The sequence below is a fragment of the Dermacentor silvarum genome, chromosome 2 (genome assembly GCF_013339745.2).
Source record: "Dermacentor silvarum isolate Dsil-2018 chromosome 2, BIME_Dsil_1.4, whole genome shotgun sequence".
Lineage (NCBI taxonomy): Eukaryota > Metazoa > Arthropoda > Arachnida > Ixodida > Ixodidae > Dermacentor > Dermacentor silvarum.
This window is the reverse complement of record NC_051155.1, coordinates 177,775,999-177,796,183: the sequence shown is the minus strand read 5'-3', so window position 1 is coordinate 177,796,183 and position 20,185 is coordinate 177,775,999. Positions and strand designations below refer to the sequence as shown.

General features: G+C 46.3%; 1 pseudogene; it reads right to left on the bottom strand.

Annotated features, from left to right (window-relative positions):
• Positions 1–3,796: 3,796 nt before the first annotated feature.
• Positions 3,797–3,944, bottom strand: LOC119443233 (U2 spliceosomal RNA; annotated as a pseudogene).
• Between the last annotated feature and the right edge of the window lie 16,241 nt (positions 3,945–20,185).

Sequence of the window (20,185 nt, the reverse complement as noted above, 5' to 3'; positions counted from 1 at the left end):
TCGCCAACACGGACCGCCTCGGCCGTCCGAACGACCACCTCTCCAGGCGGCAAATGATTTGGCTCACGTACTGCGTGCGCAAAAGCGTAGACATATGGCTGTTGAAGGAGATGACCGGCGACTTGTTTCCTCTATAGGAGCACACCATCGCCGACAGGACGAACTACCCCCGTAAGGTCGCGAGGGACGAGCTGCTGGCGCGACCTCCGCTTGGTACCCCGGGTAGATAGCGCAAATTGATGAGTGCCTTCTTCGCGGCGAGCAAAAGTATACAATCGAGGCCGCCTAATGACGGGCGACAACTTTCCGCCAGCCGCCATACTTACGGCGGTGTTAAAGTTGGGGGCCCATGGGTCTTCGGCATGTTCTGCGCGACCAGAGGGGTGCTGCGACTTTCAAAGTCGACCGACGAAAGGCGGCGACGCTAGGCGCCATTATTGCAGCCAATGTTCAACCGGGGACCATTATTCATAGTGACGAATTGACCGCATACAAATGTATCCCAAATTTAGTGGATGCTAACGGGTATATGCCTCAATCCGCATTGGTAGACAGTCAACCAAAGCGTGAACTTTGTGGACCCCATCACGGGCGTTCACACGCAAAAAAAAAGAAAGTTATTGTCAAAAAGTGAAGCGCTCCCTCGTCAGCGATGGGTACAGGGTAACTGCACCGATGCTGGAGTCCCACCTGGGATGCATGTGGTGGCAGTCAACATCCACGTGCGCTGCAAAGACCCTTTCGTGCGTTTGTTAGAAGCCACGGATCGCTCGGGCTAGCCACTACAAAGACTCTTTCCTGCGGTTGTTAGAAGCCATCGCTCAACGCTTGCCAGTATGGAGGTGTATCGCAAAGTAAAAGAAAATAAAGCGTAGTTTTCTGACCCTTGTATGTGTGCTTTCCGGCATTCCTGTGTGCTTACACGGTAAGCGCGCGGCAAACCACTTATGCGCTAGCCGACGCTCACTTCGTCTTGTAGCTGGATGCGCGCGCTACTCACAGCTTTTCTTTAGCGCGAGCAACGAGCGATCTGTTAAAAGCCCAGTGTGAAAACCAGGCGCACACCAATCTCTGCTCGGAAATGGGAGCGCAAGCACGTAGCGAGCCGTACCAATCCAATCTAGAGCAAAGGAGCAACGAGCGATCTGTTGGAAACCCAGTGAGAAAAGCAAGCGCACACCAATCGGTGCTCGGAAATGCTAGAGCAAGCACGTATCGAGCCGTGCCAATCGAATCCAGAAAAAAAAGGGGGGGGGGGGGGCGAGCGTCCCCTCGTGGCATAACGCGAAACGTATTTAAATACAAATTAGTCTAATACACATTCAGTGTACATCGTGGAAACATTAAAATGCTTACAACCCACGTTAATGTGACTAATATTATTGTACTAAATGAATTTATTTTATAACTTGCTTGTGCCTGTATTGCACTCGGTGGAACGACAAACAAGTGAAAGAAGGCACGACCATGCACCGACCGTATGATCCCGTGAGCCCCAGTTTGTCGACCGCCCATATGGCAACGCCCAAGGGATAATAGCCACCCAGAGTGAATCTAGATTAACCAATGAAACTGGAGGCGTGCCGATGGACAAACTTCGTCTTGTTATCATTTGTTCTTTGATCTTGGGGCGTCGCCAGAGCTCGTGAAGATCCCGAGTTTCGCCAAACTCGGGGCATCCTGCATAGCACCCCTGATCTTTGGTTAACTTCCAAACCCGCCAGCGGATACGCGGAGGCTAGCGCCATCTGTTGGTGGTGCAAGGGACCCAGTGGTCACCCTACCGAAATACCGGACAAGATAAAACTCTATATTGTGGTAATAATCTTCCGGCTCAATCCTGACGCCGAATGAATACTGGCAGCCTGATACGCGGGAGCCACTCCGCTCGCATGTTGCCTTGCAGAGGGACACGATGTCGCAGCTTGACATGTCACCGATCGCTAGATTTGCAGACCACAAAATAACAAAGGCAATCGATGGCTCTCACGAAAAGAAAGCTCCAGACCAACACCGCCCGCGCAGCTCGCGTCAACATGGAGCAGGTTGTAACACAAGCAGACACTTGCTGTGTACCGGAAGTGCTTGAGTTAGTGATGAATTGTCGTTGTGTATTTTATTTCCGTTACGCTTTTATAGAAACAAGTTATACAACATTTCAACTATTACGAACAACATTTGTTCACCATGAAGTTGGAAAAATTATCAATGGCGCAACCAGGGTAGCCAGTCGAAAAGCTCGCCCAGCTGACGTCAATTGCGCTAACTACGTAGATTTAACGGGGTGGCTGAAAACTCAGAGGAGCGGTGCTCCTGCGATCGGTAGCGATGTACATTCTTAAAACCTCATAATAAATTACACGCTTTAGGCGGAGCGCTTAAATGCGTCACTTAGTGATCACAAGGACCTGCCCTACTGACTCAGTACGTTTGTACAAACACGTCAGAGCCATTTCAGGCTCCCTTTAAACGCTTTCTGCGTTCACTCGTTAAGTTTGCATGGTATGCAAAGCCGTCTAAACGAACGTTTTCGACTGTACATGCGTGTGCACTTAAAATATTTAGATTTTTTTTGAACACCTCCACCCCTACCGCGCCTTTCAAATGCGCACCCTGCCAGAAACACGACACGGTGTGTCCTGTCAACACCGTTAGCACATCTTTGCATCAGTGCACAACAGAACGTATACAGTGCTCGTCGTGCTGTTACAAAAATATCTCCTAGAACGACGCGTGAAACGTTCCCCGAGATTGACATGTCTCTGAAAAGAGCTTTGAGAAATTTATCGGTGGCAGCATATCAGACTGCCTAACGAAGTAGCCTGCTCACGTTGACCCGTCCCCGGCTTCTATGTGCGCGGAGTTCGCGCGCCGGGGGCGTTTTCTACAAAAAAGAAAAAAGAAAAATTAAGCATTGATCTAGCGCAAATACGAAGCGCACCCAAGTTCAAAGCTAGAAAAAGCACCCTGGGGGCGTCGAAGAAAACTTTAACGACGGAAGCTTCTTCTTGAGGCTGTGTGTAATTAGCGCGATAAATGCCTTTTTGTAGATGAAGAAGTCTCGGGACTCATCGCTCAACTGGGAGTTCCATTTTCTGTGCCGAAGTTCTCGCCACGCGAGCAGCGGAAGCATGTCGCAGTCGCGGCTAATTAATCTTTCGCCTACCTCATAGGTGTAGGCACGAAAGAGAAGAAAAAAAGTTGCAGTGACTTAGCTCGGCTATGCCAGGATATACGTAGCGTTAGCAAAGGTTCAGCTGATCTATTCTTAGCTTTCCTGGTTGTCTCCTACGCTCAACCGCTAATTGCCAGGCAACTACTTCGGGATCCGATGAGTCAAGCTTCTCCGTTCTTCTGCGCTGTTGAGCAGCATTTGCGCTCTCCTTCTCCATGGCTATACCACACTGGCAAACGCCAGTCAGAAGCGCAGCGGCTCCAGCGCAGTGTCAGACGACGACTGCACAGCGAGCGCGCGCCGGCGCCAGTGCGTCTACCACGGCTACGACGGCACTCCTCTGGAATGCGCAGACCGGCGGCGGCGGAGTGCGCGAGAGGTGCCGGCTCCGGTCGCTCCGGTGCGCAAGCCGTGTGACATCACTGATCCTTGCGCATGCGCAGCACGGCTCTTGATGTGCCGCGCGAAACGGGCTTGGCTAGGCCAGTGTAGCTAACGCTACAATAACACGAGTGGTTTTACTGCGAAGCTGTTTACCTCTAGCCCCCGTATGCATCCCCCGCATGCTTTCCCAGGGCGGTACCCTGGCGGCTTGCGTCCGTATCACGGTGCGTGGGCAGGAATGCGTGGGCCGATCCCGGAGATAGTGAAATACCGGGCCTACCCGCGGCGGAAGTGAAGCAGGCTTGAAGCACTCCGCCAACTTCCAAACATAAGTTTTATATCTTGGGTCCAAATTGAACCACATAAATTCGACGTTGTAAGAGAAAGACTATATCATCATCACCATCATCATCATATCATCATCATCATCGGCCTATATTTATGTCCACTGCAGGACGAAGGCCTCTTCCTGCGATCTATAATTACCCCTGTCTTGAGCTAGCTGATTCCAACTTGCGCCTGCGAATTTCCTAACTTCTTCCCTTTACCTAGTTTTCTGCCGTCCTCGACTGCACTTCCCTTCTTTTGATAATCATTCTGTAACTCTAATGGTGCACCGATTATCCATCCTGCGCATTACATGGGCTGCTCAGCTCCACTTATTCCGCTTAATGTCAACTTAATGTCGAACTTAATGTCAACTAGAATATCGGCTATCCCCGTTTGTTCTCTGATCCACACCGCTCTCTTCCTGTCTCTTAACCTTAGTCATAACATATTTCGTTCCATCGCTCTGTGTGGTCCTTAACTTGTTCTCGAGCTTCTTTGTTAACCTCCAAGTTTCTGCCCCATATGTTAGCACCGGTAGAATGCAATGAGTGTACACTTTAATTTGGACAACAGTGGTAAGCTCCCAGTCAGGGTTTGGCAATGCCTGCCGTATGCACTCCAACCCAATATTCTTCTTCTGTAAGTTTCTTTCTCAAGATCTTGGTCCCCTGTGAGTATTTGACCGAGATAAGCGTACTCCTTTACAGACTCTAGAGGCTGACTCGCGGTCCTGAACTCTTGTTCCCTTGCCAGGTTATTGAGCATTATTATTTATTAATTTTTTTATTTTTATTTAGAAATACCTCACAGGCCTACGAAGAGGCATAGGGTGAGGGGGGGCGTATGTTACAATAAATACAATCGGTTAAAAGATATCGATGCTACAAGGAATCAAACATAGGCACATGTCGAAGAAATTTGCATATAACTTCCCTTCTGCCTTTTGTCTTCTGCAAATTAATCTTTAACCCCACTCTTACACTTCCTTGGTTAAGGCCCTCAATCATTTGTTGTAATTCGTCCCCATTGTTGCTGAATATGACAACGCCATCTACAAAACGAAGGTTGCTGAGATATTCGCCGTTGATCCTCACTCCTAAGCCTTCCCAGACTAGGAGCTTCAATACTTCTAAGCATGCAGTGAATAGCATTGGGGACATTCTGTCTTCTTGCCTGACCGCTTTTTTGATTGGTAACGTTGCACTATTTTTCTTGTGGAGAACCAATGTTGCTGTGGAATCTTTCTAGATATTTTCCAAGATATTCACGTATGCCTCCTGTACTCCATGAGTACGCAATGCCTCTATGACTGCTGGTATCTCTACTGAATCAAATGCCTTTTCATGTTCTATGAAAGCCATATAGAGTGCTTTATTGTACTCCGCAGATTTTTTGATTACATGCTGGCATGGATGTGATCCGTTGTGGAATACCCCTTCCTGAAGCCAGCCTGTTCTCTTGGTTGGAGAACGAATGAATAGCGCTTTGAAAGTGACTTTCTCTGTGGCTGCACTGAAATGACATGACAAAGTATTTTAAATAGTGACTCGAGCTCGAATAGGATGGTAAAGAAAAACTTACCATTCCAAGTTTTCCATGGAGCTTTTACGGCCCATTGGCTGGGCTCCTAGCATATGCATTATTAAGCTTATGATTAACATTCGGTGCGAATAAATTGCAGGTATATATACAAAGAATTGCGCTCGTATTGCTCTCGACAGGAATCGCCATCGCCGGCGGTTAAGTGAAAGACCTTTGAACAGTGTGCTACTCATAGTAGCAAATGACTCTGAAGCACTTATTTACAATGAAGGCCGTATGAAGTTCCATTTTGATTAGTTACGTCATACGTACAATGATTTGCTAAGAAACCCGTGTAATATCGGATTCAAAATCAGCTTTCATGACGGCTCCTGGCAGTCTTATTTGGCCTACTAGGTGGTAGATCGGACTGGGACTTCTTTTCTGGGAAGCACCAGGAAGGGAAGAATAAAATAGGAAAACCGGGGAAGATTTGTAGGCTGGATTGGCCCATCCCTGGAAACTCGGCTAAACCCCCAATCCCTCCGGAGATTGATTTCTTCGCCTAGGCTGTAGATTATGTCCGGCACCGAGCAGACTCGTGGATTAAGGTCGTACAGCTGAGCATGGTTGTTTCAGCCGTCTGTGGGAGCATGATACGAGCCACTTCTAATCCTCCAGATCCGTCCTTATGTTTTCTTTGTTTTTGCAGATCCTGATAACTGTTTCAAGGTAATTGCTTTCGTGTGACATGTGTAGAGCTGGAAAATCAGGCCGTACTTGAATGCCTCCATAGAAAACTGTGTTTTTGTTACATTTCGGTATCTTACTGCTACCTTTATAATAAATATATAAAAACTTCTGTTGTAATGTTAAGCTATTTTGTTGCTGTGTTGAAACAATGGTTGCCGAATAATTGAAGGCAAATTACAAGCCTAAAGCATGCCTTCAATGGTAACAGTTCTACTTCCAATACGTGTAGAGCATCAGAGCGATCTAGTGTATTAAGGATATATATAGGTAACCATGAGTGATGACAAGAGCAATTGTGAGCAATTACCTTGGGCCGCACAATTCTCGCTTCTTCGTGGATGGCGGTTGCCAGCGGGTGTGCATATATCTTTCTTAATTCGCGTATGACATTTTGCGAATCCGGGTATATGTATGGGGGGCAGCGATGCTCGAGGTGACAATTGCTGGATGCTTGGGCAATCTCTAGAATCGGCTTGTAGCTCTGCACCAGGCGCACTTAATGGTGTGTCATGAGCAATTGTTGCCGTGTTCCTACCATCGCTGTTCCTTTAGGCAGTACTGGCGTGATTGCGCAAAACAGCAGAACCCATGTAGATGCAATGAGCAGTATTATTGTTAAGGATGACTTTGCGGTTATGGTAAACGCCTCCGACTTCGTTGATTTTATCCCTCGTTGGCTGGTAGAGGGTGGACAATGACCACTATCACAGGCAGCCATGGCACCAAAGGTGTTGCAAGATGAGGAGTTTGTGGATTTCGACCGACCTGGGCGAGTATGCTTCGCCCTGAAGACGTAGACGCTAGCCACAGCACCTGGCCGCATCGTGCATCCACCCCCAGTTCCTCAAGCGCGTGAATGCGTACCTCCGAGCAAAGCCCGTTGTGTGCAGTATGCTTCAGCAAAGCAACGCTATACGTATGATTTGAAGATGAGCTGCTGTGAGGTGACGACGCATCGTTACTGTGGTTCGTTTGTGAGGAAAGCCGTATAGAATGCATGATGTCATAAGATTTTTCGTCATTGCATGAAGATGTCTTCTCTGAGGCCACACTTATGACTGGTGAGTTTTCAGAGGAGCCCTTGTGTTGCTAGGCAGCGGTGCAATGTCAGTTGAAGCCACGCAGTGTGGTTACCTGTGTCAGGTTAAGTCAGTCCTAGTATTTTGAGGTCTTGTACTTTTTCGGTCGGGCATCCTTATATTTCCGGTGTATTAATTATGGCTGCAGCTTCCTCCCTCATCTTCTTTGGACGCAGCACAATATACTGTGACTTTGATGGGGAATTCGACCTGAATATTGAAAAATTCCACTGTATTGCATCGAGAGCTGCTTGGATAGAATTTTGTTGTTCACCAAGTGACCCTCCCGTGGTCCATACTTTGATGTCGTCTGCATACAATGAGTGAGGCAACCTGTCTATGTGCATGGCTATGATAAAAGAACAGGGGAAAACATTGAGCCTTGCTGAAGGCCATGTGTGATGCAATGAAATGGCGAGAATCATAGCCGATCTTTTCTCAAAGAGTGCAGTGTATCAATGGTGACGTGATGAATGTCACAATGCGAACTCGTAGTCTAATTGGGTGCATTTTGATGCATTAGTGTTCTTTGGCGAGTACCCCAGCCATGTCATGCAAAAAGTGTAATGCCTTGTATTTGCACAAAAATGCATAATTTGTGACGTTAAGACATTTTATTGTTATAATAGTGTAAATCTAGATGATTGGTAGCTTTATAAGCGATAAGGAACAATTTAAACAAAAATTCAAAGAAGAATACCCATGGAGATGCATAGGGCTCCGAAGAAAATGCACGGAGAAGCTTATAGTATACGGGTGGGCCAACTGAAGTTTTGAGGTAAGCCAACTCGAAATTTGGGGTGGCCCAAACTGAATCTGAGCTGGGCCAACTTGAAATTTGGGGGTGGGGTACGCAAACGGAAATTTGTGGTTAGGCCAACTTGACAATTGTGGGTGGACCAACTTGAAATTTGGAGGTAGGCCAACTTAACGTTGGGCTGGGCCAACTTTAAATTTGGGTATGGGCATGCGCACATTTGGTGGTGGGCCAACTTCAAATTTGGGGGTAGCAGACTAAATTTTGGGGGTACGCCAACTTGAACTTTGCACGTGGGCGAACTTAATTTGGGGCTGGGCCAACAAAAATTTGCATGTGGGCCAACTTAAATTTAGGGGTGGGTCATCTTGAAGTTGGGGGTGGACCCAACTGAAATTCGGTAGTTGTAATCTAGCGGCTGCATAAAAAAATTGGCATGATCACCTATCGAATAACTTTAAGAATTTATAATAATTATTATTTAAATATAGGTAGTATGTACCACTAAGTTGACGGGACGCAAGGACATTTATTATGTTTCCATTGCGAACCTTAGTCAACTTCCCCCTCTTGGGTACCTAACATACGTTAAAGGGACAACAACAACATGGTACCTTTGGTGAGTTTGACCCAAGTTCCGCTCCCTTATTTCCTATCTGGGAACACCTATATTCCCGCGAAAGGCCTGGAAACTGAGCAACCACTGATGGCGTGAGAAAGTGTTGCAACATTTAGAGCTCTTGTCCCGGGACAAATGTCCCGGAGGACATTTGTCCTCCGGGACAGAAAGTGCGTGGCCAAAACGTTCGCGAGTTCATTGCTGCAGAGCCTTATGAAACAAGGCTGCATGTACTTATTTGACGCATTTTGCAAGTTTTCTTTACATATGCCTTGCGGCATAACCACCGGCGAAAAACAAAGTAGTAGTAGTAGAAGAAGAAGAAGAAGAAGCAGAAGAAGGAAAGGCGCTGTCTGGTATGAGCCGGTCAGAGAGTTGCGAAAAGGGCTTTCAGTTTGCGCCAAACCATTTCGCATTGGGACCAAGAACGATTGTGAAGGACAAACAAACCCACGCAAACACTCGGTGATGCCACCGCCTGTACGGTGCATTCGAGGCACTGATAGGAAGCAGCCGGCGTGAGATCGGCAGATCTCCGGTTAAGTGCACGATGGTCAACCCGTATGTGGTAGGCATTGGGGTTGAATCCCGGGATTCGCATATCATTATATAGGCGTTGCAGATGGCGGCAACTAGTAAGCAGTACTTGAGGGTTGGGTGCCAACGACAGGATCTAATCTATAGTAGATCTGGTATCTCATCTATAGTATGCGGGCTAGATTTTGAAGATTGCGGTGCGAACTTGATTAAACATACAAGCTCTTACGAAATCAAAATCTCACGGCATAGGTGTCTTCTTGCATAGCAGAAGGAGTACAGAAAATCACCTTCCAATGTTCTGAGGCCGACGAGAGTTTTGCGGGATTCGTCTTGAAGGCTGGCTACGAGCGTAGATTTTATGACAGACTCCTGAAAGATAACCGCACTTCCCGCTTCTAACTCACAGCTCCTTCCTACTGTGATTGGTATAAGAACGAGGATCCCAAAGGCAACCCAGGTAAGGCAATGAAGTTGTTCTTCGAAGTTGAAGCCCACACTTTGCTCGCATCCGCAGTTGAGCAAACACAGTGAGCTTAAAGGCCCGCACTGTGGAGTGAGGCGATTTATTATGGTTAGGAGTTTATTCGTCGCTTTAAAGATAGAAAAAAAAGGAAGCCAGAGAAACTGTGAGAGAGAGTTCATTGACCGCGAAAGGCGCTCTCAGTACAGCGTCTGTCTTCGTATAAACTTGGAATGACGGATCAGCCTTCACACCGTGAGGCACCAGCATGAGCGATGGTCGAAGGAGGCGAAACGTTCTCGGCAAGTGGCCAGCAGTTTTCCAAAAAAGTCAGACTGGCCACACTCTGCCCTAGGTCAATCGATCTGCCCTTTATCGCTGTGCGCGAGCGAATCGGGTTTCACGTATTACTTGCCAAGGTTGTAGGCTCGATGGCTTAGGTTATACCTATGGATACTGCTGTACTAGAAGGTCTGGTTTTGCGATTGTTCTGAGAACGAGCAATTTAACCCATTGTATCTGTGAAGGAACTTGTGAGGAGGTAAACCGCAGATAGTGTTTTGACGGAAACTAGAAACACAAAGTAAAAGGAATGGGCCGCGTTTGTGCAAAACATATATGCCGATACTATTCTATGGAGTTGCTTCAAGCGCCTAAGATGGAAATAAATGTTTTCGCAAGAATTCTGGCAAGTTCATATTAAAGTGAAAACACTGCATGCTTCATTCTTGTGAGTTAATTTTTTTTGCAGGCGGACCTGTCCGCACATACTATAGTTAAACGTGAAATACTTTTTCGTCAAATTGTGAGGAATGTTGTAGAGGAAAATTGTCTTAGAACGGCTGAAAGTTCAGCAAGAGCAAGTTGGTATGGGATTCATGGTACAGTAAGGCAGGCGTGTAAACATTGACGCAAGTATAAGGAAAAGATGGCGCATGATTTTTCTCTTGCCGCCAGTTGCTTTGTACTTGTGTGCGTGTTTGCACGCCTGTCATTCCATGCCATAGAAAATTTTCAGTTTAACAAAAGTGGAAAGTTACCAACACAGAAAAAAGTATGTACGTACGTGCGTACATGCATACAAACATACATACATACATACATACATACATACATACATACATACATACATACATACATACATACATACATACATACATACATACATACATACATACATACATACATACATACATACATACATACATTCCAACCCACCGGAAAATATCCGCCAGCCAGATCCCTCCCCCAACCCCCTACAAAAAGCTAAATAAATAAATGCTACCGGGCCGCAATGCGTTCTGAATATCAGCCACAGCCAAGATGCAGCTGACAGCCCGTAGTCATAGCCACTGAGCTTTAGCCAGAGCTGCGTTCACGTAAAGGTCCTTATTGCGTAGTAAGAAATGATACAAAAATATTTGAAACCCCTATAGCTAGTTTGGTAACATCTCAAATATATGATGTCATCGCACCTATATTAAGCAAATAATGCCAAAATATAAGTGTCTGAAAAGTAGCTAATGCTGCAAGAAATCCATAGGTCGACCAACCTTCAGCATTGAATTCTGTGTCCATGACCAAATATAGACGGTTTGACGGGGAGAATGTTGAATTCTCTCATGTCGTGTATCCTGTATTTCGCCACAGCGGTCATTTTTGGGTCTTCGTCACCATTTTTAATATTTTTGTAATATTTGCTCATAGTGTGTCGCCTACATCGCTTTACGTTATTGCCGGTGACCGTTCTTTCACCGAGTTATCACCGCTGGAAAGTTATCGCAAGGCGAAAGACGCACTCCCTGCATAAAATAATCCTTGAATGTATCGATGTCGATTCTAGCAAAAGAAAGTTATCTAATGAGAATGCGCGCGCGATGGGAATAGCGCTGTACGTTCTGGGATTGATGCGAGCACCAACGAATGCTCTGGAATGTTCGGTGAGACATGTATAAATAGCGGACGAACTTGACCAATGGGTTCCGATTCGATGAACGTTGACTAGCTCCCCGCTATTGTTGTGAGTTAAGTGACGCTTTTCTTTTTGTGCAAATGTTCACACTAAAAAGGAGGTAACTTCTTAATCATCACTTTTGAAAGTTTAATTCTTCAGTGCCAGTACAGCGTGACGAAATGAACGTGACTGACCGCAGCCTTCCACTAGCAGAATAACATTGAAGTTGGGGTCGGTTCGGCTGGTCGCACTAGTCCTTTGTTCTAGAGCAGCCGGATCCTGAACCGTTGTCAGATCGATTTAGACAGAGCGTCACAGCCAAACGTGGTTCAGCGTTTTGAAAGACACCAAACGTAACCAGCTGAACACGTTCCGGGCACTGCTTTAGGTGCGAAACACCTTGTGGGCGCACGGGCTGTCGGCGTCTCCTGTCGTAGCGTGGTTGTAGTCACGGTAAGCAAGCGGCTCGTGCTCGCACTCGGCACAGCTCCCGCGTTCGTCGTCGTCGTCGTCTTCCACAGCTGTCTGCGTTGCCGCTGATCATTCCAGAGTAGAATTTACCTTCTCTTCTGTCGTCATAATGGGGAGGCCGCGTTAATGGGGCTATGAGCCATTGCTTAAGGCAGAATGAGCCCATTAGCGGTGCATCACTGCATGCTTCGCACCTCCCCAGGTTTCACGTCAGTGGAGCTGCATTTCGCTCAATGGGTCATCTGACACTTACGCATAAAATTTTATTCACCACTCAAACCGAGCCTACGCAGAACTCGTGCTAACAGTAATAACTAATAAAAACTAAAACAGTAAGAAAGGCGTTAATAATGGCCAAATTTCTGAGGGAGCTAAAGAAAAAATGATGGTTTCGCTAACACTTCATGGTAAAAGACATCATCAAGCTTGTCCTAAAACAATGCTAGTGACGGCTTGACCGCACGGCGAGTTTTTCTTTTCTTTTTCTTCAACAGGCCGAATGTGGAGCATTTCAGAGTGCTCTGGACTACTCGAAAAGGATCATCCGCATATACCATTAGAATTGTGTTAGCCTACACACGCCACAGTTGGGGAGGCATACTCACGAATGGGACAAGCATGGCGCATGGCGCGCACACGCTGTTTAGTGTTCAACTACGAATATGCTGCTTCCACAGAAACGGCAGAAATCAGACGACGCAGGGAAATAACGAGACGAATACGAAAAATATACCTAATTGCCGATGTTAGTGGCGCAAAAAGTAATCTTCATCTTACTTTGCTTAGTATACCTAACTGCTTCACATCGTCCGAGTTGTTTGCTTTCTCTGGCTGGTTGAGTTTATTGAACTTCATTTTTTTCTACAGTATAGCGTTGAAAAGGGTAGCTCAATTTCTATGCGTCGTAGAAGCCACCACTTCATTTTTAATTTCCCTGGCGGCAGTATATAACTAGGCAACAAGGGAACACCACAAGGCTCGATGCTTTCCCCGTTCCTATTTAATGTGGCGATGCTCGGCCTGCCCACAGAACTGGAACGCATCGAAAGACTTCAGCACAGTCTGTATGCGGACGACATCACCCTATGGGTGACGGGCGGACGGGATGGCCAGATAGAAGAGATCTTACAGCAAGCAGTCAATACGGTAGAGAGATACGTGCAGAACAAGGGCTTAAAATGTTCTCCCCCAAAATCGGAGCTACTACTCTACAGACCTACAAGCAGAGGACGTAAGAGCAATCAAGAGCGGCCCAGCCTCACAATCTCGGTAGGGGGTCACCCACTTCCCCAGGTAGAACACCTTAGAATACTGGGACTCCGAATATCTGAGAATGGACATAACGGAGAAGCAATAAGAATGCTGGATAACAGCCCCCAGCAAACCATCAGGTTGACTCGAAGAATCTGGAACAAGAACTACGGTATGAAGGAACACAACCTAGTGCGGCTCATCCAAGCCTTTGTCGTCAGCCGCATAGTGTATGTGACCCCATACCTCAAGTTACACGTGGCGGAAAAACAAAAGATAGAGTGCATCATCAAAAAGGCATATAAACAAGCCCTAGGGCGCACCGATCACCACATCTTACGAGAAGTTCGAATCGTTAGGAATGCAGAACGCGCTAGACGAGCTCATTGAGGCTCATACAATCGCAAAATACGAAAGAATGGCGCAAAGCAACACGGGAAGACACATTCTGCACAAGCTCGGTATCACGTACGCTGGACAAAGCGGGGATAAATACGACATCCCGAGAGAAATCAGAGAGTGCATCATCATACCCCCATTACCCTGAAACATGCACCCCGAACATCACCGAGAGCGGAGGAATGCAAGAGCGAAAGCACTGCATAAGAAGTTTGAAAACGATGCGAACGTGGTCTATCTAGACGCGGCGGAATATGCAGGTGGTCGACACATGGCAGTGGTGGCCTCAAATTAAGCGGGCCACTCGCTTGCCAGCGGCACCATTAAAACAGGAAAATCGGAAATCGCGGAAGAAGCGGTCATAGCGCTGGCGCTCGCCTCCACAACGGCCACCGTCATAATCACTCATTCGAAAAGTGCGCTTCGTAACTTCGCTAAGGGAAGGGTCTCGAAAGAGGCGCTAAGGATCATGAGTAACTTTCGCGGGGAGCGTGACGTTCATGTCATATGGACGCCCGCCCACTCCTCCCTCCCGGGCAACGAAACCGCACACATCCTAGCTCGAGCGTTAGCGAGCCGAGCAGGAGCAGGAACAACACGGGACCCGAGTGCGAAGAGAGACCGCATGTTTAATTATAATGAAATTACCAAACACTACAGATTAGGGAGGCAGCATTACCCTCCACCACACTCCTCATTAAATAAACAGCAGGCCACACATTGGCGCCTACTACAAACAAACACCTTCCCATACCCGATCGCTTATAATCATTGTTATCCAGAGCTCTACTCAGATAAATGCAAAGACTGCAATCAGCGGGCGGACCTCAGGCAAATAATCTGGGCTTGCCCCAACATAGTGGAGGGGCCAAACAACGCATCTACGAACGCGGAGCAGTGGGAGACCACGCTGCTCAGTTCAGACAGCGTGCACCAACTACAAGTCATCAGGCAAACCGAAGATGCCGCTAGGACCCAAGGGCTCCTGGCCGCCGTCTAAGAGAGGGAAGATAAACTCCTCTTACACTTGCCGTTTTCAATAAAAGTTGTTTCTCTCTCTCTTCATCTTACTTTGCTTAGTATACCTAACTGCTTCACATCGTCCGAGTAATAACTCGGACGATGCTTTCTCTGGCTGGTTGAGTTTATTGAACTTCATTTTTTTAACACGAAAGCGTTTTATTCCGGGGTCCACCAAGACTTCACTGACGTATTTCCGTCACGGAAATACGTCATAGAACATAATACAAAGAAAGAAACCAGAAGAAAAAGTTCCACAAACATGCAAAATTTGGGAATCGAACCCACGACCTCTCGGTCCGCGACGATAGATCGCCGAGCGTTTAACCCATTGCGCCACAAACGCATTCGCAGAGAGCTACACAGACGCGCCTTATATATCTAACACTCCTCCGTGTACCCGCGCTCTTGCTCGGCGCGGTGCCGCCGCCTACGAGCAGAAAAGAGAAGTACTGCATTATGACACTAAAGCCCGGGATACATGGAGCGAACTTTCTCGACGAACTTCACGCGTCAAGTAACGACGCGGCGACACGACGCAGGATGTTTGCTGTGTTGCAATACATGCGGCGAACGCCGCCGCGCGTTGGCCGCCGTGTTGGCGGCGGTCCCGGCCGCCCGCTTCGAACTGAATTTGGCGTTGTCCTTGTAGAATTCACTTAGTTGGAAGCAAATGACTGCGTAAACGGCTTTCGCTTAGTCTCAGGCCGCTTCGACGACAGAGTATTATGGATAACCTTGAGTAGTTTTCGAGATCGCTTCTCGTTTCGAACGCGTCTAAGCCTAGCGAAAGAAATATCCGATGCCAACGCCATCTATCGGGGAAGTCGGGAGATAGGCATGACGACAGCATGTGGCCTCTGAGATCAGAAGATTTCTGTTGAAGGTTGTTGTAGAGAGCTTGCACTGCTTGTCTGTTTCCTCGCAGATCAGCGGATATGGGATGTACAAATACAACGCGATTCCTGAGAGATCATACTAGGAACTACTCAATCGGTGCAGAGACATGCAGACACGGCAACACCAACGCGATTGCAGACGACGCGAAAAGGCGCGCGCGCGCGAAACACCAGCATGCATTGCGACCGGAACTAGTGCCTCCTGATTGGCTGTCGTCCACCGCTGCGCGCTAGACGCTTCCGGCGGCGGCGTTCGCCCGACGAAAATGTTTGGACAGGCAGATCGGCTGCGGACGGCAAATTTCTTGACGCCGGCCGTCGGACGTTCGCCGCCCGACGAAGTTCTTCGCTCGGACGCCGGTTATTCGCTCCATGTATTCCGGCCTTAACGCGCACCGACAGTGAACGCTTCGGTGGTCTCAGCACTACGACGCCTCGATGCCAGCATTAGAAGGGACGCTGGCATCAAGAAGCACTACCAACGCCACCTAGGTGGCGTTCACCGTACTCAGCACAGCGGAGCGTGGCCTCCGCAATTAGCTCTGAAAATGTTTCTGAAGTTGATCGCGGAGGCTGCAATTACGACGCGCTGTACGCGCTGATTTGACTCGGTGACGATTCAGTTACGTGCTTTGTCTTGCGCGTTGTATTAGTGTGTCAGTTACGTGCTTCGTCTTTCGCGTTGTGCTAGCGTGTGCAGCGTAGTGCAGCTTCCATATGCACGACGGTTGCTCATGGTCATCGACGTTGGTAGTCGTGATGGAGGAGACGTGCCACCAGGCGTCAACGTGGGTGCATCAACGCCTAAGGGCGCTTTAGCCACAAAACACCAATAGACATTATATATCAATGTGCAATAAACATTACACTACTTCTGTGAAGACACGTTTCACTTTCGTGTTCTATACCGATTCCTATATAAGAGGGATCAACCACATTTTTTTTCTACAGTATAGCTAGCGTTGAAAAGGGTAGCTCACTTTCTATGCATCGTAGAAGCCACCACTTCATTTTTCATTTCCCTGGCGGCTCTATATACTTTTGGTCATTCAACGATGCTGCAAAGGTTGCAGCGTCTCCTGAGTACCTCCTCTATATCATGGCGCAGTTTGCTTTATTTGGATTTATTTCTTTGAACCACTTCAAGATAAACATATTTAAGTTCGTGCGCATGCGTACCACTCACAAGAAATATTCTTGCAAGAAGTCTTTGACGACCATCAGGCGTGTATATTGTTTGATATCGACCATATCACGTATAATAATCTCCCCAAAAATGATTCATGAGCACCTCTGCAAGAAGCTAAAGCTTGCCTTCAGGCAGAAAAATACGGCGAAAATTTTCTTCACGCGGTTGAGCGTGACAGGAATCCTTAAAAATTGCATTACTTACATTCCGGTGATCGATGGAAGCTGAATGATTCGTCATCGCTTCTCGCGAGAAAAAAAAATTGTCTATGTGTTCGAAGCAACTGGAGATCGAGTTCTTTTTTTCATGAGGTAGGCACGGTGATCTAGCATAGCCTTCTGCCTTCTTGGGCCACTATTTTCATTGCTTCCTTTGCCAGTGCGATTCCTGTGGACACGCTGGAGATACTACTAAATACATGTATAGAATTAACAATGTATTATTGGTCGTGGTGTTGTTAAGGCATTGTTAAAGTAATGGCTAGGATGGGTTAAAATCGTAAAGCTTTTTCTAAGTTGTTTCGAAGAAAAAAGGTAAAAGAATAATTCTGATTATCATATGCCACTTGAATGGCATAAATTAGCAGGTAAATTAACATAGAAAGCGCGCTACCAACCCGTGAGAACAGTAACTACAAGTATACCTCTGTACATTCCCGTTATGACTGTGTATCACAAGGTCAAGAAATATGCATGTGCTCTATTAAGTCTACGTTAGTCTAAGGCAGGACCTCTGGAAATCGCGATGTTTACTTACACTAGAAGCATAAGATAATCTTTATTCCTCACTTCTATTTTCGCCGAAGTTGGTGGCCGTTCTTTAACAGTGACACTCGTTCTGTGCAAATCTTTCTTTTAGTTCATGTTGACTGAGATGAAATACCATTGCGAATATATTTCGAGCGAGTTAAATTACAAAATAAGACATGCTTATTGTTCCCTCCATCACAGTCCGACGCAACTAGAAATTGAAATCGAGTTCTGCATGGGTAAAGTTTCATCAAGCTTACAAAAGTAGTTTGATAATTCTCGAAGCAAACGTCACATAATTCAGCAAGAAAAAGGCATCCAGAAGCTTTGATATGCAAACTACTAGCTCCTTTAATTAAATTTCATGCTTTTATAGCATATTCTTCAATAGCGTGAACTTGTCGTTAGTCAAATCTGAGATCGACATACGTATAATATAGTTTGATAATATGTTTGATTTCCCGCAGTGCTTTTGTGATTCTTGAGTAGCTGATAAAAAGAAACTTGGCGTTTCGTACTATGCCTTCTGAACTATGTCTGTACTTTCTGACATGCAGAGCAGTGAAGCTTTTTTCTTTTAAGTGACATCATCGCACAACTTTTCAAAAACGGTCTTTAGAAGGCTAGGTCTTATGAAAGACGTTTGCTCCTCGCCGGGAACCTATATTAGGGGTTAAGATTATTTTCTTTATGTTTCTCATAGCGCAATACGAACAGACGGTATGGAACCCTTTATTATGCAAAATTTCTTTAATGTCAAACTTCACAGGAATCTGAAACATTTGCTGTCTTAAGTGAGCAGCCGGACAAATTGTAAGTTAAACGCAAAACCTTGCTAGAACTTCAAAAGGCTAGTGCCTGATAAATTATAGCGATATACCTACCCCGCCATGTGAAATACTTCCACAGAATGGGGTCACCCATGTGTAGTCTCCTGAAATTGTTTAGTTAGTTCACCATTAGTGTCATCAGAATGCACTTTTATGCGCCTGGCCAGTGAAACATGCCGACTTGTATATGTCATCTCTGGTGGCGCATACAACGAGAACGAACCTGTTTTAAATCCTGCCATTATTGGCCTTAGGATGTTTGCGCATAAACATCCTAGATTTGCATCGATGACACAGCTCACATGATTCGTTATTGCCAATTTATTTTGCATAGGTGTTGGTTAGCCCGGTATTTATTTAGTAATATTCACTCATTTATTCTGCATCTACATAATGCCTCAGGCTCCCTCCCTCACCTGTACTCGTAATTTCCTCGTCAACTTAAAGTAACAAGCTACAGGAAACAAATGTATTGAGAGCATCGCCAGTTTTTCTTCTTGAATAACCAGCGACCACAAAAAGTCATCAAAGCTCCACAGATGCTCTGATTTTTGATGCAGAAATTAACACCTCTCCCATAGTGAAATGTTTACGAGTCCAGTAAATGAGACTAAAGAGTAAATGTTAGTAGGTACGAGTCCGGCGATGAGACTATAGTGTATAATGTGGTGCTGGAAATGTTGTTGAAGGGGAGAACAGAGGCAACGAACAAAAAAAAAGTTAATTGGAAGGGGCCAAAATACGTACGCGCAGTGAAGCACTGAACAAAAGAATCACTAAACAAAACATAAGTGACACAAAGCAAACAGTTGTTTTCGCAGCCTGATGAAAAAATAAGTGCTTGTGCTATTTTCACTTCTTCTCAGGTTTACTGTGCTCTCGTATAATTTGAAGATAAATGAAACGGAGTGTGAACAGAAAATAGGTCAGAAAAGAAGAGCAAGAGAAGTTCCAATTTCAGTCTGAAGCATTCACTCATCTGATGTCAGCACATCCCCTTTTTTGTTGAATTAAGCAACGGACGTATTTTATTTTTATGCTTACCGCTAGTGAGTGCCCGAACGCCCAGAAAACCATTATTAGATAAAGTGATGCTTCAATTTCATCACCGATGTTGTAGAAGAGCTTCTGCGCTAAGGACGCCATATGGAAGGCAGCCGTGTCGGTGAGTATCGTGTGCTTCGCAAATAATGTCTCAAGCGTCGACATTAGCCTGTTGAATATTTTCCCATATTGACTGTCTGGCAGCCGAACTTTATATGTCACCGCCTCTCTTAGCCCTCCGGAAACGGCTGGCATCATTTCACGAAAGCTGTGTTGAAGCAGAATTCCCTTAAAGGGACACTAAAGGCAAATACTAAGTCGACGTGGACTGTTTAAATAGAATTACAGAAACCTTGTAATGATTGTTTCGGGCAAAGAAAAGACTTAGCTTACGAGCAAATTGCATCTGAAGGATCGAATACCTCTATGGCAATTCAAATCTCCCGCCACGCCAACCGCGATGTGGTGACGTTGCTTACGCCATCACCGCCCTTGCTGCCGTCGGTAACTAAAACGGCGCCCGACAGACGGTGGTACGATGCGCCGCTCCAGCTGCTTTTGGTCAAGTGACGTGGGCCATGTTTTTAAAATGAGTGATTGAATACTAGTGCCAGAACTTAAATGAGCAGTGCCTTAGTCATCGGGCAAATACTTGAAGGTCCCGGGGGAGTCTCTAATCGTGTCCTGCATTTACCTCAATTTCTCGATTACTACAGCTTTGGTCGCGATAATATTGATGGCTTAGCGGCACTGTAGCACCA